This window comes from Bombina bombina, chromosome 1 (genome assembly GCF_027579735.1).
Source record: "Bombina bombina isolate aBomBom1 chromosome 1, aBomBom1.pri, whole genome shotgun sequence".
Lineage (NCBI taxonomy): Eukaryota > Metazoa > Chordata > Amphibia > Anura > Bombinatoridae > Bombina > Bombina bombina.
In genome coordinates, this window is record NC_069499.1 from 1,370,195,053 (window position 1) to 1,370,219,267 (window position 24,215).

At 40.0% G+C, this 24,215-nt stretch overlaps 1 protein-coding gene across 1 annotated transcript in view; it reads right to left on the reverse strand.

Annotated features, from left to right (window-relative positions):
* INTS3 (integrator complex subunit 3) overlaps positions 1-24,215 on the reverse strand; it is an 883,995-nt gene that overhangs the window by 691,395 nt on the left and 168,385 nt on the right.

Below are 24,215 nucleotides of genomic sequence, written 5' to 3' on the forward strand. Positions count from 1 at the left end.
CCTCAAAATGCCTATAAATACACCCCTCACCACACCCACAAATCAGTTTAACGCATAGCCAAGGAGTGGGGTGATAAGAAAAAAGTGCGAAAGCATAAAAAATAAGGAATTGGAATAATTGTGCTTTATACAAAAAAAATCATAACCACCACAAATAGGTTGGGCCTCATGGACTTTTGCTAATATGAAAGAAATGAATTTATCAGGTAAATTCTTACATAAATTATGTTTTCTTTCATGTAATTAGCAAGAGTCCATGAGCTAGTGACGTATGGGATAATGACTACCCAAGATGTGGATCTTCCACGCAAGAGTCACTAGAGAGGGAGGGATAAAATAAAGACAGCCAATTCCGCTGAAAATAATCCACACCCAAACTAAAGTTTAAATCTTATAATGAAAAAAACTGAAATTATAAGCAGAAGAATCAAACTGAAACAGCTGCCTGAAGTACTTTTCTAACAAAAACTGCTTCAGAAGAAGAAAACACATCAAAATGGTAGAATTTAGTAAAAGTATGCAAAGAAGACCAAGTTGCTGCTTTGCAAATCTGATCAACCGAAGCTTCATTCCTAAACGCCCAGGAAGTAGAAACTGACCTAGTAGAATGAGCTGTAATCCTTTGAGGCGGAGTTTTACCCGACTCGACATAAGCATGATGAATTAAAGATTTCAACCAAGATGCCAAAGAAATGGCAGAGGCCTTCTGACCTTTCCTAGAACCGGAAAAGATAAATAGACTAGAAGTCTTTCGGAAATTCTTAGTAGCTTCAACATAATATTTCAAAGCTCTAACTACATCCATGCAATGATTTCTCCTTAGAATTCTTAGGATTAGGACATAATGAAGGAACCACAATTTCTCTACTAATGTTGTTAGAATTCACAACCTTAGGTAAAAATTTAAAAGAAGTTCGCAACACCACCTTATCCTGATGAAAAATCAGAAAAGGAGACTCACAAGAAAGAGCAGATAATTCAGAAACTCTTCTGGCAGAAGAGATGGCCAAAAGGAACAAAACTTTCCAAGAAAGTAATTTAATGTCCAATGAATGCATAGGTTCAAACGGAGGAGCTTGAAGAGCCCCCAGAACCAAATTCAAACTCCAAGGAGGAGAAATTGACTTAATGACAGGTTTTATACGAACCAAAGCTTGTACAAAACAATGAATATCAGGAAGATTAGCAATCTTTCTGTGAAAAAGAACAGAAAGAGCAGAGATTTGTCCTTTCAAGGAACTTGCAGACAAACCTTTATCCAAACCATCCTGAAGAAACTGTAAAATTCTCGGAATTCTAAAAGAATGCCAGGAAAAATGATGAGAAAGACACCAAGAAATATAAGTCTTCCAGACTCTATAATATATCTCCCTAGATACGGATTTACGAGCCTGTAACATAGTATTAATCACAGAGAAGGAGAAACCTCTTTGACTAAGAATCAAGCGTTCAATCTGCATACCTTTAAATTTAAGGATTTGAGATCCTGATGGAAAAAAGGACCTTGCGACAGAAGGTCTGGTCTTAACGGAAGAGTCCACGGATGGCAAGAGGCCATCCGGACAAGATCCGCATACCAAAACCTGTGAGGCCATGCTGGAGCTACCAGCAGAACAAACGAGCATTCCTTCAGAATCTTGGAGATTACTCTTGGAAGAAGAACTAGAGGCGGAAAGATATAGGCAGGATGATACTTCCAAGGAAGTGACAATGCATCCACGGCTTCCGCTTGAGGATCCCTGGATCTGGACAGATACCTGGGAAGTTTCTTGTTTAGATGAGAGGTCATCAGATCTATTTCTGGAAGTCCCCATATTTGAACAATCTGAAGAAATACCTCTGGGTGAAGAGACCATTCACCCGGATGTAACGTTTGGCGACTGAGATAATCCGCTTCCCAATTGTCTATACCTGGGATATGAACCGCAGAAACTAGACAGGAGCTGGATTCCGCCCATACCAGTATTCGAGATACTTCTTTCATGGCAAGAGGACTGTGAGTCCCTCCTTGATGATTGATGTATGCCACTGTTGTGACATTGTCTGTCTGAAAACAAATGAATGATTCTCTCTTTAGAAGAGGCCAAGACTGAAGAGCTCTGAAAATTGCACGGAGTTCCAAAATATTGATTGGTAATCTCACCTCCTGAGATTCCCAAACCCCTTGTGCTGTCAGAGACCCCCAAACAGCTCCCCAACCTGTCAGACTTGTATCTGTTGAAATCACAGTCCAGGTCGGAAGAACAAAAGAAGCACCCTGAACTAAACGATGGTGATCTGTCCACCACGTCAGAGAGTGTCGTACAATCGGTTTTAAAGATATTAATTGAGATATCTTTGTGTAATCCCTGCACCATTGGTTCAGCATACAGAGCTGAAGAGGTCGCATGTGAAAACGAGCAAAGGGGATCGCATCCGATGCAGCAGTCATAAGACCTAGAATTTCCATGCATAAGGCTACCGAAGGGAATGATTGTGATTGAAGGTTTCGACAAGCTGAGATCAATTTTAGACGTCTCTTGTCTGTCAGAGACAGAGTCATGGACACTGAATCAATCTGGAAACCTAAAAAGGTAACCCTTGTTTGAGGAATCAATGAACTTTTCGGTAAATTGATCCTCCAACCATGATCTTGAAGAAACAACACAAGTCGATTCGTATGAGATTCTGCTAAATGTGAAGACTGAGCAAGTACCAAGATATCGTCCAAATAAGGAAATACCACAATACCCTGTTCTCTGATTACAGACAGAAGGGCACCGAGAACCTTTGTAAAAATCCTTGGAGCTGTTGCTAGGCCAAACGACAGAGCCACAAACATATAATGCCCTTGCTGAACAAAAGGCAGAATAGTCCTTATAGTTACCATTTTGAATGTTGGTATCCTTACATAACGATTCAATATTTTTAGATCCAGAACTGGTCTGAAGGAATTCTCCTTCTTTGGTACAATGAAGAGATTTGAATAAAACCCCAGCCCCTGTTCCAGAACTGGAACTGGCATAATTACTCCAGCCAACTCTAGATCTGAAACACATTTCAGAAATGCTTGAGCCTTTGCTGGATTTACTGGGACACGGGAAAGAAAAAATCTCTTTGCAGGAGGCCTTATCTTGAAGCCAATTCTGTACCCTTCTAAAACAATGTTTTGAATCCAAAGATTGTGAATTGAATTGATCCAAATTTGTTTGAAAAAACGTAATCTGCCCCCTACCAGCTGGGCTGGAATGAGGGCCGCACCTTCATGTGGACTTGGGAGCTGGTTTTGGTTTTCTAAAAGACTTGGACTTATTCCAGACTGGAGATGGTTTCCAAACTGATACCGCTCCTGAGGGCGAAGGATCAGGCTTTTGTTCCTTATTGTGACGAAAGGAACGAAAACGATTACTAGACCTAAATTTACCTTTAGATTTTTTATCCTGTGGTAAAAAAGTTCCTTTCCCTCCAGTAACAGTTGAGATAATAGAATCCAACTGAGAACCAAATAATTTATTACCCTGGAAAGAAAGGGAAAGCAAAGTTGACTTAGAAGACATATCAGCATTCCAAGTTTTAAGCCATAAAGCTCTTCTAGCTAAAATAGCTAGAGACATATACCTGACATCAACTCTAATGATATCAAAGATGGCATCACAAATAAAGTTATTAGCATGTTGAAGAAGATTAACAATGATATGAGAGTTATGATCTGTTACTTGTTGTGCTAAAGCTTCTAACCAAAAAGTTGAAGCTGCAGCCACATCCGCTAAAGATATAGCAGGTCTAAGAAGATTACCTGAACATAAGTAAGCTTTTCTTAGAAAGGATTCAATCCTCCTATCTAAAGGATCCTTAAAGGAAGTACTATCTGCCGTAGGAATAGTAGTACGTTTAGCAAGAGTAGAGTCAGCCCCATCAACCTTAGGGATTTTGTCCCAAAATTCTAATCTGTCAGACGGCACAGGATATAATTGCTTAAAACGTTTAGAAGGAGTAAATGAATTACCCAAATTATTCCATTCCCTGGAGATTACTTCAGAAATAGCATCAGGGACAGGAAAAACTTCTGGAATAACTACAGGAGATTTAAAAACCTTATTTAAACGTTTAGATTTAGTATCAAGAGGACCAGAATCCTCTATTTCTAATGCAATTAAGACCTCTTTAAGTAAAGAACGAATAAATTCCATTTTGAATAAATATGAAGATTTATCAGCATCAACCTCTGAGACAGAATCCTCTGAACCAGAGGAACCACTATCAGAATCAGAATGATGATGTTCATTTAAAAATTCATCTGAAAAATGAGAAGTTTTAAAAGACTTTTTACGTTTACTAGAAGGGGGAATAACAGACATAGCTTTCTTAATAGATTTAGAAACAAAATCTCTTATGTTAACAGGAACACTCTGAGTATTAGATGTTGATGGAACCACAACAGGTAATGTAACATTACTAAAGGAAATATTATCTGCATTAACAAGTTTGTCATGACATTCATTACAAACAACAGCTGGAGGAACAGATACCACAAGTTTACAACAGATACACTTAACTTTGGTAGATCCAGCACCAGGCAGCGTTTTTCCAGAAGTATCTTCTGACTCAGTGTCAATCTGGGACATCTTGCAATATGTAATAGAAAAAACAACATATAAAGCAAAATTGATCAAATTCCTTAAATGACAGTTTCAGGAATGGGAAAAAATGCCAGTGAACAAGCTTCTAGTAACCAGAAGCAATAAATAATGAGACTTAAATAATGTGGAGACAAAAGTGACGCCCATATTTTTTTAGCGCCAAAAAAGACGCCCACATTATTTGGCGCCTAAATGCTTTTGGCGCCAAAAATGACGCCACATCCGGAACGCCGACACTTTTGGCGCAAAAAAAAACGTCAAAAATGACGCAACTTCCGGCGACACGTATGACGCCGGAAATAGAAAAAACTTTTTGCGCCAAAAAAGTCCGCGCCAAGAATGACGCAATAAAATTAAGCATTTTCAGCCCCCGCGAGCAAAACACCCCACAGGAAAAAAAGTCAAATTTTAAGGTAAGAAAAAAATTGATTTATTCAAATGCATTATCCCAAATATGAAACTGACTGTCTGAAATAAGGAATGTTGAACATCCTGAGTCAAGGCAAATAAATGTTTGAATACATATATTTAGAACTTTATACAAAAGTGCCCAACCATAGCTTAGAGTGTCACAGAAAATAAGACTTACTTACCCCAGGACACTCATCTACATGTAGTAGAAAGCCAAACCAGTACTGAAACGAGAATCAGTAGAGGTAATGGTATATATAAGAGTATATCGTCGATCTGAAAAGGGAGGTAAGAGATGAATCTCTACCACCGATAACAGAGAACCTATGAAATAGACCCCGTAGAAGGAGATCATTGAATTCAAATAGGCAATACTCTCCTCACATCCCTCTGACATTCACTGCACGCTGAGAGGAAAACCGGGCTCCAACCTGCTGTGGAGCGCATATCAACGTAGAATCTAGCACAAACTTACTTCACCACCTCCATAGGAGGCAAAGTTTGTAAAACTGATTTGTGGGTGTGGTGAGGGGTGTATTTATAGGCATTTTGAGGTTTGGGAAACTTTGCCCCTCCTGGTAGGAATGTATATCCCATAAGTCACTAGCTCATGGACCGAGAACCTTTGAAAAGATCCTTGGAGCTGTTGCTAGGCCAAACAGAAGGGCCACAAACTGGTAATGCTTGTCTAGAAAAGAGAATCTCAGAAACTGAAAGTGATCTGGATGAATCGGAATATGAAGATATGCATCCTGTAAATCTATTGTGGACATATAATGCCCTTGCTGAACAAAAGGCAGAATAGTCCTTATAGTTACCATTTTGAATGTTGGTATCCTTACATAACGATTCAATATCTTTAAATCCAGAACTGGTCTGAAGGAATTCTCCTTCTTTGGTACAATGAATAGATTTGAGTAAAACCCCAGACCCTGTTCCAGAACTGGAACTGGCACAATTACTCCAGCCAACTCGAGATCTGAAACACATTTCAGAAATGCCTGAGCCTTCACTGGATTTATTGGAATGCGAGAGAGAAAAAATCTCTTCGCAGGCGGCCTTACCTTGAAACCTATTCTGTACCCTTGGGAAACAATGCTCTGAATCCAAAGACTGTGAATCGAATTGATCCAAATGTCTTTGAAAAATCGTAACCTGCCCCCTACCATCTGTGCTGGAATGAGGGCCGCACCTTCATGTGGACTTGGGAGCTGGTTTTGACTTTCTAAAGGCTTGGATTTATTCCAGATTGGAGAAGGTTTCCAAACAGAAACCGTTCCTTTAGGGGAAGGGTCAGGATTCTGTTCCTTATTCTGACGAAAGGAACGAAAACGATTAGCAGCCCTATATTTACCTTTAGATTTTTTGTCCTGAGGCAAAAAAGTTCCTTTCCCCCCGGTAACAGTTGAAATAATAGAATCCAACTGGGAACCAAATAATTTATTACCTTGGAAAGAAAGAGAAAGCAAAGTTGACTTAGAGGACATATCTGCATTCCAAGTTTTAAGTCATAAAGCTCTTCTAGCTAAAATAGCTAAAGACATATACCTGACATCAACTCTAATGATATCAAAGATGGCATCACAAATAAAGTTATTAGCATGTTGAAGAAGTTTAACAATGCTATGAGCATTATGGTCTGATACTTGTTGTGCTAAAGCCTCCAACCAAAAAGTGGAAGCGGCAGCAACATCAGCCAAAGAAATAGCAGGCCTAAGAAGATTACCTGAACATAAATAAGCTTTCCTTAGAAAGGATTCAATCTTCCTATCTAAAGGATCCTTAAAGGAAGTACTATCTGCTGTAGGAATAGTAGTCCGTTTAGCAAGAGTAGAGATAGCCCCATCAACTTTAGGGATTTTGTCCCAAAACTCTAATCTGTCAGATGGCACAAGATACAATTTCTTAAACCTTTGAGAAGGAGTAAATGAAGTACCCAGATTATTCCATTCCCTAGAAATTACTTCAGAAATAGCATCAGGGACAGGAAAAACTTCTGGAATAACTATAGGAGGTTTAAAAACCGAATTTAACCCCTTAAGGACCAGCGACGTACCCTGTATGTCACTGGCCTTTTTTTGGGACTTGATTGTTTTATAGCGCGGTCTTGCCACCAGCGTTAGGACTGCTCTATTCCACAAAGCCTTCTGGAGGGAGGGCATTAATAGCGTATTCTTGCTAGACTTGTGCTATTATGTCCTGAAAAAACCCTTAACGACCAGTGACATACAGGGTACATTGTGGTCATTAAGGGGTTAAACACTTAGTAGATTTAGTATCAAGAGGACTAGAATCCTCCATCTCTAATGCGATTAAAACTTCTTTAAGTAAAGAGCGAATAAATTCCATTTTAAATATGAAGATTTATCAGTGTCAATATCTGAAACAGAATCCTCTGAACCAGAAATATCCTCATCAGAAACAGACAAATCAGAATGATGACGGTCATTTAAAAATTCATCTGAAAAATGAGAAGTTTTAAAAAACCTTTTACGTTTACTGGAAGGAGGAATAACAGACATAGCCTTCCTAATAGATTTAGAAACAAATTCTTTTATATTAACAGGAACATCCTGAGTATTAGATGTTGAAGGAACAGCAACAGGTAATGGTATATTACTAATGGAAATACTATCTGCATTAGCAAGCTTATCATGACATTCATCACAAACTACAGCCGGAGGAACAGTTACCACAAGTTTACAACAAATGCACTTAACTTTGGTAGAACTAGCATCAGGCAGCGTCTTTCCAGAAGTAGATTCTGATCCAGGGTCAATGTGAGACATCTTGCAATATGTAAAAGAAAAAACAACATATAAAGCAAAATTTATCAAATTCCTTAAATGACAGTTTCAGGAATGGGAAAAAAATGCCAATGAACAAGCCTCTAGCAACCAGAAGCAATGAAGAATGAGACTGAAATAATGTGAAAAAAAGGTGGAGACAAGAATGACGCCCACATTTTTTAGCGCCAAAAAAAGACGCCCACATTATTGGCGCCTTAGAATTTTTGGCGCCAAGAATGACGCCACATCCGGTGACGCCGACATTTTTGGCGCAAAACGTCAAAAAAATTACGCAAACACGTACAACTTCCGGCGTCAAGTTTGACGCCGGAAATGACAAACAGAATTTTTTGCGCCAAAAAAGTCTGCGCCAAGAATGACGCAATAAATTGAAGCATTTTCAGCCCCCGCGAGCCTAACAGCCCACAGGGAAAAAAGTAAATTGAAACAATTTTTAAGGTAAGAAAAAAATGATTATTCATATGCATTATCCCAAATAATGAAACTGACTGTCTGAAATAAGGAATATTGATCATCCTGAATCATGGCAAACATTTATTTAGAACTTTATAAAAAAGTGCCCAACCATAGCTTAGAGTGTCACAGAAAATAAGACTTACTTACCCCAGGACACTCATCTACATATAGTAGATAGCCAAACCAGTACTGAAACGAGAATCAGTAGAGGTAATGGTATATAAGAGTATATCGTCGATCTGAAAAGGGAGGTAAGAGATGAATCTCTACGACCGATAACAGAGAACCTATGACATAGATCCCGTAGAAGGAGACCATTGAATTCAAATAGGCAATACTCTCTTCACATCCCTCTAACATTCACTGCACACTGAGAGGAAAACCGGGCTCCAGCCTGCTGCAAAGCGCATATCAACGTAGAATCTAGCACAAACTTACTTCACCACCTCCACGGGAGGCAAAGTTTGTAAAACTAAATTGTGGGTGTGGTGAGGGGTGTATTTATAGGCATTTTGAGGTTTGGGAAACTTTGCCCCTCCTGGTAGGAATGTATATCCCATACGTCACTAGCTCATGGACTCTTCTAATTACATGAAAGAAAAGTCAATTTGAATATTTTTAAGGTAAGAAAAAATATTAAATTCATAAGCATTTTCCGAAAAAAATGAAACTGACAGTCTGAATGAAGGAATACTGATTATCCTGAATCATGGCAAATATAAGTTTAATACATATATTTAGAACTTTACATATAAAGTGCCCAACCATAGCTTAGAGTATCATAAATAAAATAAGACTTACGTACCCTAAGACACTCATCTACATATAGTAGATAGCCAAATCAGTACTGAAACGAGAATCAGTAGAGGTAATGGTATATAAGAGTATATCGTCAATCTGAAAAGGGAGGTAGGAGAAGAAATCTCTACGACCGATAACAGAGAACCTATGAAATATATCCCCTAGAGGAAGACCATTGTATTCAAATAGGCAATACTCTCTTCACATCCCTCTGACATTCACTGCACTCTGAGAGGAAAACTGGGCTTCAGCCTGCTGCGAAGCGCATATCAACGTAGAATCTAGCACAAACTTACTTCACCACCTCCATGGGAGGCAAAGTTTGTAAAACTGAATTGTGGGTGTGGTGAGGGGTGTATTTATAGGCATTTTAAGGTTTGGGAAACTTTGCCCCTCCTGGTAGGAATGTATATCCCATACGTCACTAGCTCATGGACTCTTGCTAATTACATTAAAGAAAGCACAACTGTCCTCGACAGGGATAGTTGTACGCTTCGCTAGGGTAGAGACTGCTCCCTCCACCTTAGGGACCGTTTGCCACATGTCCCGTGTAGCGGCATCTATGGGAAACAACTTTTTAAAAACAGGAGGGGGAGAGAACGGTACACCTGGTCTATCCCATTCCTTAGTAATAATTTCTGAAAACCTCTTAGGTATTGGAAAAACATCAGTGTAAACAGGCACTGCATAGTATTTATCCAATTTACACAATTTCTCTGGGACTACAATGGCGTCACAGTCATCCAGAGTTGCTAAAACCTCCCTGAGGAATACACGGAGGTGTTCAAGCTTAAATTTAAATGTAGACATATCAGAATCAGGTTGAAGTGTCTTCCCTGAGTCAGAAAAATCACCCACAGATAGAAGCTCTCCTGCCTCGGCTTCTGCACATTGTGAGGGTATATCAGACATAGCTACTAAAGCGTCAGAGAGCTCTGTATTTGTTCTAGCCCCAGAGCTGTCTCGCTTTCTTTGTAACCCTGGCAGTTTGGACAATACCTCTGTAAGGGTATGATTCATAACTGCCGCCATGTCTTGTAAAGTATATGCAATGGGCGCGCTAGATGTACTTGGCGTCCCTTGAGCGGGAGTTATAGGCTCTGACACATGGGGAGAGTTAGTCAGCATAACTTCCCCCTTGTCAATTTCCTCTGGTGATAAATCTTTTAAAGCCAGAATATGGTCTTTATAACTTATAGTAAGATCAGTGCATTTGGTACACATTCTAAGAGGGGGTTCCACAATGGCTTCTAAACATAACGAACAAGGAGTTTCCTCTATGTCAGACATGTTTAACAGACTAGTAATGAGACCAGCAAGCTTTAAAAACACTTTAATGTGAAAAAGCAGAATATAAAAAACGGTACTGTGCCTTTAAGGGAAAAAAACAAACACAAAAACTGCAAAACAGTGAAAAAAAGCAGTTAACTCTACGAAATTTTTATAGTGTGTATAATAGACTAAAATAGCATTGCACCCACTTGCAAATGGATGATTAACCCCTCAGGTTCAAAAACAAAGCAAAAAAACGGTAACACCGTTATAACAGTCACAAGCAAACTGCCACAGCTCTACTGTGGCTCCTACCTTCCCATAAAACGACTTTTGTAGGCACAAAAACCCTTTACAGAGGTCCAATGTGTCAGGGGACTCCTTCAGGGAAGCTGGATGTCTCAGAATGTAAAAACTACTGCGCAATTAGAGCGCGAAAATAGGCCCCTCCCACCATGCACTCAAAGTGAAAGGGCCATGAATAACAACTCCTAGGAGAAATCTAGTCAGCCATGTGGAAAACTAGGCCCCAAATAAAGATTTATCACCCTTAGTAAAAAACGTTCTTTATAAATCATGCAAACGTTTAACATACTAAGCCAAAAGAGCAAGTAACATGAATATAAGCCTTTACTGCAAGCATGATGCCAGTCGTTTGTTAAATCACTGCAATAAGGCTTACCTTAAATATATCAGGCACTGTCAGCATTTTCTAGACCTTATCTCTCTAGAAAAAAATATACTGAACATACCTCAGGGCAGTTAATTCTGCAGGCCGTTCCCCCAGCTGAAGTTTTCCCATACTCTTCAGTTATGTGTGAGAACAGCAGTGGATCTTAGTTACAACCTGCTAAGATCATCAAAAACCTCAGGGAAAACTCTTCTTCTAATTTCTGCCTGAGGTAAAAACAGTACAACGCTGGTACCGTTTAAAAATAACAAACTTTTGATTGAAGATAACCTACACTAATTCACCACATCTCTCTTGATACTTCCTTTCTTGTCGAGAGCTGCAAGAGATTGACTGAAGGTGGCAGTTAGGGGAGGAGCTATATAGACAGCTCTGCTGTGGGTGATCCTCTTGCAGCTTCCTGTTGGGAAGGAGAATATCCCACAAGTAATGGATGAATCCGTAGACTGGATACACCTTACAAGAGAAATTACTCTGCCGTTCTCTTTGCTTAGATGATTTATCTTGAGGAAGGAGGTAACCCTTACCTCCCGGTCATGTCAGAAATGATCTCTTTCAAGTCAGGCCCGAATAGGGTCTTTCCCTTGAAAGGAATAGCCAAAAGCTTGGATTTAGAGGATACATCCGTAGACCAAGATTTTAACCATAAGGCTCTTCGTGCTGAGATGGAGAATCCCGAACTCTTAGCCGCCAATTTGGTGTTCTGAAAGGAAGCATCAGTAATAAAAGAATTAGCCAGCTTAAGGGCCTTAATTCTATCCTTTATTTCCTCTAAAGAAGTCTCAGTCTTAAGAGATTCTTCTAGAGCGTCAAACCAAAAAGCAGCCGCAGTCGTGACTGTTACAATGCAGGCCGCCGGTTGCAATAAGAACCCTTGATGAACATAGAGTTTCTTGAGAAGACCCTCCAACTTCTTATTCATGGGGTCTTGAAAAGCCTGAAAGCACAACTATCCTCTATAGGGATAGTCATACGCTTAGCCAGGGTAGAGATAGCTCCCTCCACCTTAGGGACCGTCTGCCAAGAATCCCGAACAGTGTCAGCTATAGGGTACATTTTCTTAAACATAGGGGAAGGGGAGAACGGGATACCCGGTCTTTCCCATTCCCTTGCAATAATTTCCGAAATTCTCTTAGGAACCGGAAAAACATCGGAATAAGAAGGAACCTCTAAGTATCTGTCCATCTTACTCAGTTTCTCTGTTGGACCACAATAGAGTCACAGTCGTCCAGAGTCACCAAAACCTCTCGTAGTAAAAGGTGGAGGGTGTTCAAGCTTAAACCTGAAGGACATGACGTCCGAATCTGAGTCAGACAGTTCCCCCTCAGACAGGGCCTCCCTACCCCCCAATTCAGAGCCCTGGGAGGGTACAACGGAGATTGCCATCAAAGCATCAGAAGTTGCGGGGACCACATGGGTCTCAGTCCTACTGCGTTTGCCTTGTAAGGCTGGCAACTTAGATAAAACTTCTGAAAGAGTGGATGACATAACTGCAGCCATATCTTGCAGGGAAAATGAAGCGGACATAGTTGAAGAACACGGCGTCGCCTGAGCGGGCATTAAAGGCTGTGACGCTTGGGGAGAAATTTGCGGCATACCCTGAGTCTCATAAGTCTGAGAAACATCCTTAGATATATTTGAATTAAAGAAAATTTGTTCTTTAAACTGTAAAGCCCTCAGTACATGAGGGACAAAAAGGAATAGGGGGTTCCACATTGTGATCTAAACACATAGAACATGTACTTTCCTGGAGGTCAGCCATTAAAAAGAACCAGCAATAGCAATATTGGTCGTCTTTACTGTAATTAAAAATAAAAAGCAAACACTTTTAGAAAATTTGCTGAAAAAAACAAGTGTACTGTCTCTTTAAGAATTAAAACCGTATAGGTTTTTATTGCTCCGCAATAAACCTGCAACAACAGGGAAGCACCATAAAACTTTTAGAAGATTTTCTGTACAGACTAACTATGTATAACGCCTTAGGGACTAAATTAAACACTTGCACCTCGCCACAGCTCTGCTGCGGCACCTACCTGTCCCCATGAGTCACTGAATAGACCTCTGTGAACGGCGCTCCTAAGACCGCTTGTGATAGTTGCAAAAACAAGCTGACTTAGGCCACACCGGAGCCTAGAGACATGCTGCCCAAAGTCAGGATCCGGATAGTAACTGCGCGTCTAAGCACGCAAAATGCTAAGCCCTGCAAATCGTGGGCGGAAATAAAGTCCCCGGTTACAGTAAGAACCGCATGGGAAATAAAAATGTCGGCATCTATTATAAAGAGTACCGTGAACCACCAATGTGCCCCCTCAAAATAAAAACACACTCTCCTGTCCAACCATTAGTTTAGTAAAGTTAATGTTAGGACACTTAGGTAAATAAACTGCCACAATCTCCCAGCGTCAGCCCACAATCAAAACATATCCACCGGGTTAATCCTTTATTAGGGCACTGATATCACATGCTGAATTTCACCTAATTAAGAGGGGATACCCATGAACACAATTTGCCCCTGTGCAAACTGATTACCCCTTCCCGGTATAGGGAATAAGTGCAAGTCTGTTCTGAGATACTTCAGTCTCCCCAGAAGCAAATGACTGTACATACCTTAATGCGGAACACAGTATTAAGCCGTCCCACACAATGAAGATGTTCTTTTCCTCACCTCCAGCAGATCTGTGGGGACAAACAGGGTCTTAGATAATATCTGCTAAGACCATCAGCAGGGCAGCAATCAATATGGGAGTCACAGAAAGAATGAAAATCTCCCCAGTCCATTGCTGAAAAGCATGTAGCTCTTGCCCTGAGAAAAATAGCACACACTGGTACCATTTAAAAATAATAAACTCTTGATTGAAGAATCTAAACTAACACCTCATTTTACCTCTTCCTATTACTAACACAGGCAAAGAGAATGACTGGAGTGGGAGGGAAGGGAGGAGCTATATACATACAGCTTTGCTGTGGTGCTCTTTGCCTCCTCCTGCTGACCAGGAGGCGATATCCCATAAGTAAGGATGAAATCCTTGGACTCGTATCTTGTAAAAGAAATTAAATAAAGTGCAACAAACATAATAAATATTCTTTTGAACCACTAACTGCACTGAGCAGTTTGTGGTTTTCTTAAAGGGCTAGACACCTTTTTTCTAAAAAGTGGCATGAATATTTCCCCAGAGCTGCCAGAGGGCTGTGAAGGCCGACAGTGTTACCTGGTTATGTCCAAATGTACATAAATGTGTGCAAAAAGACTTGCACAACAAAGAAAAAGTCTGCAGGTAACTGGACTAGTGTAATACTGGACCCATTTAAATAAGTTTAGACAAAGAAAAGTGAGAACAATGTTATAATCAAATCACACACACATCCCCATTTATACTAAATAACTTTATTGAAGAAAAAATAGGAGCCCGACTGGACTCATACACATGCACACACACACACACTGTTAAAACTAGCTGAAACTCAGTGTGATATAATTTCCTATCGAAAAGCACGAAAGTGGATAATTATAGGTTGCTACCTGGGTATACAGATATATTATAATAATTCACCCCAGGGAATGCACCAATGATTTATAGACAGTACAAAATATAAATCTCTCCTTTATAAAAGTCTTTGCAAGAATCACAACCTCCAGGTAAGGAACAATTGCAGTATTATATGATTGGTGTGCAGGAGAATCAATATATGAGAATAACTAACCAACACAAAAATAAATGTGTCTGGTAACTAGTTCCAAACTGATTAAAGGTTGGCTATAACTATTTTTTGCAAATATTGCAACTGGCGATTACGGATCTAAGATATATAAGATCTGCTAATATTTTTGTAACAACATTAGATTGGTTATACCGTTAGGCAGATATTCTATGTCCCAGTTGCTATATATGCAACCACTAGAGTTATTGTATCTGTCCAATAACTAAATAGGATTTTATTTTTCTAATCAAATGTTTGCACCGCTGTTAGCGATGGAAATAACGTAGCAGTCAGTATAATGGGTCACTATCAGTAGCTGTTCCTATGAGATATACGATTTTCTGTAGTGCTTGCGATATTCAAAATCAACAAGTGTATTTTAAATTTAGCCGTGTTATAAAGTTCAAGGCCAGTATTAAGATCTAACAAATTATCCGTTCAGCACCAAATCTCACTCTCACTAAAGCCTGAGATCATATATCTTTGGCTCCCTATATTCCTTGGTGCAAACATTAGCCTAATCACACACCCTGCACGAATCCACAGGTGTGAGCTAGCTACTTGTATCGATATATATAGCCCATTAATATTAATGTTGTATAAGTAACGCACCAGGATACGGTTGCCTAAGGAATAAAATGTCTATACTATTAATTACTATTACTTATAGAGAGTAATATTAATTTAGCCCAAACTGTAACATAACGCTGGCACTATTAGCGGTGGAAGTTAGAGGCAATCAGCAAGCATCCATTCCCAAATAAGACTGCTATAATCTAAGGCGCCAGCCAGTGGTAATATGACAAATAAGCAAAGGCTAAACTGAAAAAGGTCTCTTCTATAGCGGAGACCTATTACTATTAACTGTCTATTTGTGGTCGCAATCATTAACAAAAAGTGCTAGGCTGAGTCAGCAATTAAAAAATGAGGGTTACATAACCCGGTACTGGTGCCCCTGACGCGCGTTTCACATTACGCTTCCTCAGAGGAAGCGTAATGTGAAACGCGCGTCAGGGGCACCAGTACCGGGTTATGTAACCCTCATTTTTTAATTGCTGACTCAGCCTAGCACTTTTTGTTAATGGTTGCGACCACAAATAGACAGTTAATAGTAATAGGTCTCCGCTATAGAAGAGACCTTTTTCAGTTTAGCCTTTGCTTATTTGTCATATTACCACTGGCTGGCGCCTTAGATTATAGCAGTCTTATTTGGGAATGGATGCTTGCTGATTGCCTCTAACTTCCACCGCTAATAGTGCCAGCGTTATGTTACAGTTTGGGCTAAATTAATATTACTCTCTATAAGTAATAGTAATTAATAGTATAGACATTTTATTCCTTAGGCAACCGTATCCTGGTGCGTTACTTATACAACATTAATATTAATGGGCTATATATATCGATACAAGTAGCTAGCTCACACCTGTGGATTCGTGCAGGGTGTGTGATTAGGCTAATGTTTGCACCAAGGAATATAGGGAGCCAAAGATATATGATCTCAGGCTTTAGTGAGAGTGAGATTTGGTGCTGAACGGATAATTTGTTAGATCTTAATACTGGCCTTGAACTTTATAACACGGCTAAATTTAAAATACACTTGTTGATTTTGAATATCGCAAGCACTACAGAAAATCGTATATCTCATAGGAACAGCTACTGATAGTGACCCATTATACTGACTGCTACGTTATTTCCATCGCTAACAGCGGTGCAAACATTTGATTAGAAAAATAAAATCCTATTTAGTTATTGGACAGATACAATAACTCTAGTGGTTGCATATATAGCAACTGGGACATAGAATATCTGCCTAACGGTATAACCAATCTAATGTTACAAAAATATTAGCAGATCTTATATATCTTAGATCCGTAATCGCCAGTTGCAATATTTGCAAAAAATAGTTATAGCCAACCTTTAATCAGTTTGGAACTAGTTACCAGACACATTTATTTTTGTGTTGGTTAGTTATTCTCATATATTGATTCTCCTGCACACCAATCATATAATACTGCAATTGTTCCTTACCTGGAGGTTGTGATTCTTGCAAAGACTTTTATAAAGGAGAGATTTATATTTTGTACTGTCTATAAATCATTGGTGCATTCCCTGGGGTGAATTATTATAATATATCTGTATACCCAGGTAGCAACCTATAATTATCCACTTTCGTGCTTTTCGATAGGAAATTATATCACACTGAGTTTCAGCTAGTTTTAACAGTGTGTGTGTGTGTGCATGTGTATGAGTCCAGTCGGGCTCCTATTTTTTCTTCAATAAAGTTATTTAGTATAAATGGGGATGTGTGTGTGATTTGATTATAACATTGTTCTCACTTTTCTTTGTCTAAACTTATTTAAATGGGTCCAGTATTACACTAGTCCAGTTACCTGCAGACTTTTTCTTTGTTGTGCAAGTCTTTTTGCACACATTTATGTACATTTGGACATAACCAGGTAACACTGTCGGCCTTCACAGCCCTCTGGCAGCTCTGGGGAAATATTCATGCCACTTTTTAGAAAAAAGGTGTCTAGCCCTTTAAGAAAACCACAAACTGCTCAGTGCAGTTAGTGGTTCAAAAGAATATTTATTATGTTTGTTGCACTTTATTTAATTTCTTTTACAAGATACGAGTCCAAGGATTTCATCCTTACTTATGGGATATCGCCTCCTGGTCAGCAGGAGGAGGCAAAGAGCACCACAGCAAAGCTGTATGTATATAGCTCCTCCCTTCCCTCCCACTCCAGTCATTCTCTTTGCCTGTGTTAGTAATAGGAAGAGGTAAAATGAGGTGTTAGTTTAGATTCTTCAATCAAGAGTTTATTATTTTTAAATGGTACCAGTGTGTGCTATTTTTCTCAGGGCAAGAGCTACATGCTTTTCAGCAATGGACTGGGGAGATTTTCATTCTTTCTGTGACTCCCATATTGATTGCTGCCCTGCTGATGGTCTTAGCAGATATTATCTAAGACCCTGTTTGTCCCCACAGATCTGCTGGAGGTGAGGAAAAGAACATCTTCATTGTGTGGGACGGCTTAATACTGTGTTCCGCATTAAGGTATGTACAGTCATTTGCTTCTGGGGAGACTGAAGTATCTCAGAACAGACTTGCACTTATTCCCTATACCGGGAAGGGGTAATCAGTTTGCACAGGGGCAAATTGTGTTCATGGGTATCCCCTCTTAATTAGGTGAAATTCAGCATGTGATATCAGTGCCCTAATAAAGGATTAACCCGGTGGATATGTTTTGATTGTGGGCTGACGCTGGGAGATTGTGGCAGTTTATTTACCTAAGTGTCCTAACATTAACTTTACTAAACTAATGGTTGGACAGGAGAGTGTGTTTTTATTTTGAGGGGGCACATTGGTGGTTCACGGTACTCTTTATAATAGATGCCGACATTTTTATTTCCCATGCGGTTCTTACTGTAACCGGGGACTTTATTTCCGCCCACGATTTGCAGGGCTTAGCATTTTGCGTGCTTAGACGCGCAGTTACTATCCGGATCCTGACTTTGGGCAGCATGTCTCTAGGCTCCGGTGTGGCCTAAGTCAGCTTGTTTTTGCAACTATCACAAGCGGTCTTAGGAGCGCCGTTCACAGAGGTCTATTCAGTGACTCATGGGGACAGGTAGGTGCCGCAGCAGAGCTGTGGCGAGGTGCAAGTGTTTAATTTAGTCCCTAAGGCGTTATACATAGTTAGTCTGTACAGAAAATCTTCTAAAAGTTTTATGGTGCTTCCCTGTTGTTGCAGGTTTATTGCGGAGCAATAAAAACCTATACGGTTTTAATTCTTAAAGAGACAGTACACTTGTTTTTTTCAGCAAATTTTCTAAAAGTGTTTGCTTTTTATTTTTAATTACAGTAAAGACGACCAATATTGCTATTGCTGGTTCTTTTTAATGGCTGACCTCCAGGAAAGTACATGTTCTATGTGTTTAGATCACAATGTGGAACCCCCTATTCCTTTTTGTCCCTCATGTACTGAGGGCTTTACAGTTTAAAGAACAAATTTTCTTTAATTCAAATATATCTAAGGATGTTTCTCAGACTTATGAGACTCAGGGTATGCCGCAAATTTCTCCCCAAGCGTCACAGCCTTTAATGCCCGCTCAGGCGACGCCGTGTTCTTCAACTATGTCCGCTTCATTTTCCCTGCAAGATATGGCTGCAGTTATGTCATCCACTCTTTCAGAAGTTTTATCTAAGTTGCCAGCCTTACAAGGCAAACGCAGTAGGACTGAGACCCATGTGGTCCCCGCAACTTCTGATGCTTTGATGGCAATCTCCGTTGTACCCTCCCAGGGCTCTGAATTGGGGGGTAGGGAGGCCCTGTCTGAGGGGGAACTGTCTGACTCAGATTCGGACGTCATGTCCTTCAGGTTTAAGCTTGAACACCCTCCACCTTTTACTACGAGAGGTTTTGGTGACTCTGGACGACTGTGACTCTATTGTGGTCCAACAGAGAAACTGAGTAAGATGGACAGATACTTAGAGGTTCCTTCTTATTCCGATGTTTTTCCGGTTCCTAAGAGAATTTCGGAAATTATTGCAAGGGAATGGGAAAGACCGGGTATCCCGTTCTCCCCTTCCCCTATGTTTAAGAAAATGTACCCTATAGCTGACACTGTTCGGGATTCTTGGCAGACGGTCCCTAAGGTGGAGGGAGCTATCTCTACCCTGGCTAAGCGTATGACTATCCCTATAGAGGATAGTTGTGCTTTCAGGCTTTTCAAGACCCCATGAATAAGAAGTTGGAGGGTCTTCTCAAGAAACTCTATGTTCATCAAGGGTTCTTATTGCAACCGGCGGCCTGCATTGTAACAGTCACGACTGCGGCTGCTTTTTGGTTTGACGCTCTAGAAGAATCTCTTAAGACTGAGACTTCTTTAGAGGAAATAAAGGATAGAATTAAGGCCCTTAAGCTGGCTAATTCTTTTATTACTGATGCTTCCTTTCAGAACACCAAATTGGCGGCTAAGAGTTCGGGATTCTCCATCTCAGCACGAAGAGCCTTATGGTTAAAATCTTGGTCTACGGATGTATCCTCTAAATCCAAGCTTTTGGCTATTCCTTTCAAGGGAAAGACCCTATTCGGGCCTGACTTGAAAGAGATCATTTCTGACATGACCGGGAGGTAAGGGTTACCTCCTTCCTCAAGATAAATCATCTAAGCAAAGAGAACGGCAGAGTAATTTCTCTTGTAAGGTGTATCCAGTCTACGGATTCATCCATTACTTGTGGGATATTCTCCTTCCCAACAGGAAGCTGCAAGAGGATCACCCACAGCAGAGCTGTCTATATAGCTCCTCCCCTAACTGCCACCTTCAGTCAATCTCTTGCAGCTCTCGACAAGAAAGGAAGTATCAAGAGAGATGTGGTGAATTAGTGTAGGTTATCTTCAATCAAAAGTTTGTTATTTTTAAACGGTACCAGCGTTGTACTGTTTTTACCTCAGGCAGAAATTAGAAGAAGAGTTTTCCCTGAGGTTTTTGATGATCTTAGCAGGTTGTAACTAAGATCCACTGCTGTTCTCACACATAACTGAAGAGTATGGGAAAACTTCAGCTGGGGGAACGGCCTGCAGAATTAACTGCCCTGAGGTATGTTCAGTATATTTTTTTCTAGAGAGATAAGGTCTAGAAAATGCTGACAGTGCCTGATATATTTAAGGTAAGCCTTATTGCAGTGATTTAACAAACGACTGGCATCATGCTTGCAGTAAAGGCTTATATTCATGTTACTTGCTCTTTTGGCTTAGTATGTTAAACGTTTGCATGATTTATAAAGAACGTTTTTTACTAAGGGTGATAAATCTTTATTTGGGGCCTAGTTTTCCACATGGCTGACTAGATTTCTCCTAGGAGTTGTTATTCATGGCCCTTTCACTTTGAGTGCATGGTGGGAGGGGCCTATTTTCGCGCTCTAATTGCGCAGTAGTTTTTACATTCTGAGACATCCAGCTTCCCTGAAGGAGTCCCCTGACATATTGGACCTCTGTAAAGGGTTTTTGTGCCTACAAAAGTCGTTTTATGGGAAGGTAGGAGCCACAGTAGAGCTGTGGCAGTTTGCTTGTGACTGTTATAACGGTGTTACCGTTTTTTTTGCTTTGTTTTTGAACCTGAGGGGTTAATCATCCATTTGCAAGTGGGTGCAATGCTATTTTAGTCTATTATACACACTATAAAAATTTCGTAGAGTTAACTGCTTTTTTTCACTGTTTTGCAGTTTTTGTGTTTGTTTTTTTCCCTTAAAGGCACAGTACCGTTTTTTATATTCTGCTTTTTCACATTAAAGTGTTTTTAAAGCTTGCTGGTCTCATTACTAGTCTGTTAAACATGTCTGACATAGAGGAAACTCCTTGTTCGTTATGTTTAGAAGCCATTGTGGAACCCCCTCTTAGAATGTGTACCAAATGCACTGATCTTACTATAAGTTATAAAGACCATATTCTGGCTTTAAAAGATTTATCACCAGAGGAAATTGACAAGGGGGAAGTTATGCTGACTAACTCTCCCCATGTGTCAGAGCCTATAACTCCCGCTCAAGGGACGCCAAGTACATCTAGCGCGCCCATTGCATATACTTTACAAGACATGGCGGCAGTTATGAATCATACCCTTACAGAGGTATTGTCCAAACTGCCAGGGTTACAAAGAAAGCGAGACAGCTCTGGGGCTAGAACAAATACAGAGCTCTCTGACGCTTTAGTAGCTATGTCTGATATACCCTCACAATGTGCAGAAGCCGAGGCAGGAGAGCTTCTATCTGTGGGTGATTTTTCTGACTCAGGGAAGACACTTCAACCTGATTCTGATATGTCTACATTTAAATTTAAGCTTGAACACCTCCGTGTATTCCTCAGGGAGGTTTTAGCAACTCTGGATGACTGTGACGCCATTGTAGTCCCAGAGAAATTGTGTAAATTGGATAAATACTATGCAGTGCCTGTTTACACTGATGTTTTTCCAATACCTAAGAGGTTTTCAGAAATTATTACTAAGGAATGGGATAGACCAGGTGTACCGTTCTCTCCCCCTCCTGTTTTTAAAAAGTTGTTTCCCATAGATGCCGCTACACGGGACATGTGGCAAACGGTCCCTAAGGTGGAGGGAGCAGTCTCTACCCTAGCGAAGCGTACAACTATCCCTGTCGAGGACAGTTGTGCTTTCTTTAATGTAATTAGCAAGAGTCCATGAGCTAGTGACGTATGGGATATACATTCCTACCAGGAGGGGCAAAGTTTCCCAAACCTTAAAATGCCTATAAATACACCCCTCACCACACCCACAATTCAGTTTTACAAACTTTGCCTCCCATGGAGGTGGTGAAGTAAGTTTGTGCTAGATTCTACGTTGATATGCGCTTCGGAAGCGTAATGTGAAACGCGCGTCAGGGGCACCAGTACCGGGTTATGTAACCCTCATTTTTTAATTGCTGACTCAGCCTAGCACTTTTTGTTAATGATTGCGACCACAAATAGACAGTTAATAGTAATAGGTCTCCGCTATAGAAGAGACCTTTTTCAGTTTAGCCTTTGCTTATTTGTCATATTACCACTGGCTGGCGCCTTAGATTATAGCAGTCTTATTTGGGAATGGATGCTTGCTGATTGCCTCTAACTTCCACCGCTAATAGTGCCAGCGTTATGTTACAGTTTGGGCTAAATTAATATTACTCTCTATAAGTAATAGTAATTAATAGTATAGACATTTTATTCCTTAGGCAACCGTATCCTGGTGCGTTACTTATACAACATTAATATTAATGGGCTATATATATCGATACAAGTAGCTAGCTCACACCTGTGGATTCGTGCAGGGTGTGTGATTAGGCTAATGTTTGCACCAAGGAATATAGGGAGCCAAAGATATATGATCTCAGGCTTTAGTGAGAGTGAGATTTGGTGCTGAACGGATAATTTGTTAGATCTTAATACTGGCCTTGAACTTTATAACACGGCTAAATTTAAAATACACTTGTTGATTTTGAATATCGCAAGCACTACAGAAAATCGTATATCTCATAGGAACAGCTACTGATAGTGACCCATTATACTGACTGCTACGTTATTTCCATCGCTAACAGCGGTGCAAACATTTGATTAGAAAAATAAAATCCTATTTAGTTATTGGACAGATACAATAACTCTAGTGGTTGCATATATAGCAACTGGGACATAGAATATCTGCCTAACGGTATAACCAATCTAATGTTGTTACAAAAATATTAGCAGATCTTATATATCTTAGATCCGTAATCGCCAGTTGCAATATTTGCAAAAAATAGTTATAGCCAACCTTTAATCAGTTTGGAACTAGTTACCAGACACATTTATTTTTGTGTTGGTTAGTTATTCTCATATATTGATTCTCCTGCACACCAATCATATAATACTGCAATTGTTCCTTACCTGGAGGTTGTGATTCTTGCAAAGACTTTTATAAAGGAGAGATTTATATTTTGTACTGTCTATAAATCATTGGTGCATTCCCTGGGGTGAATTATTATAATATATCTGTATACCCAGGTAGCAACCTATAATTATCCACTTTCGTGCTTTTCGATAGGAAATTATATCACACTGAGTTTCAGCTAGTTTTAACAGTGTGTGTGTGTGTGCATGTGTATGAGTCCAGTCGGGCTCCTATTTTTTCTTCAATAAAGTTATTTAGTATAAATGGGGATGTGTGTGTGATTTGATTATAACATTGTTCTCACTTTTCTTTGTCTAAACTTATTTAAATGGGTCCAGTATTACACTAGTCCAGTTACCTGCAGACTTTTTCTTTGTTGTGCAAGTCTTTTTGCACACATTTATGTACATTTGGATGTATATCACTGCTTGAGGTTCTGGAGTTCAGGGACTGTTAATATTATTAGATTCGATTTTGCACCCCTGAGTTTCAATAGCAAACCCATTTCTCCTCTCCCTCACCATTTCTAGTTTACCTGGTTATGTACCTGCTAAGAATAGGGCTGTGTAAAGGCACTTACCTGAAAGCACCCTTCAACTAGCTTACCAGGCATGTCAAATCCTTGTTAATGCAGCTGCTCCAGTAGAGAGCCTATCCAGTGCAGGTATGAATACTGCAGAGGATTGCAGCAGGATATACCTGTGTCCCTCAAGAAGAGGCTTAGGACAAGTCCTGTGACACCTGAGGGTAGTTATGGCTAAAGTTCCATAGGGAAATGCTGTGCATATAACAGGGTATTCTTATGTCCCTGTATCATTCAGCTGATGTGAATTTTCTCTTCTGTCTTCTTTATGAATGATACGACTCTGGGACTCACATTGGTCTGAGCTCCCAAATTAAAATCCATAAGCAAGTAGCTGGAAACACCTCTATTCTCAACATTCTCCTACGGGGCCAAGAACAAAACTAAGAAAGAGGAGGGATTTTAAGCTCTGATATGGGTTCTTTACCTCCTCATAGTGGCAGGAAATATATCCC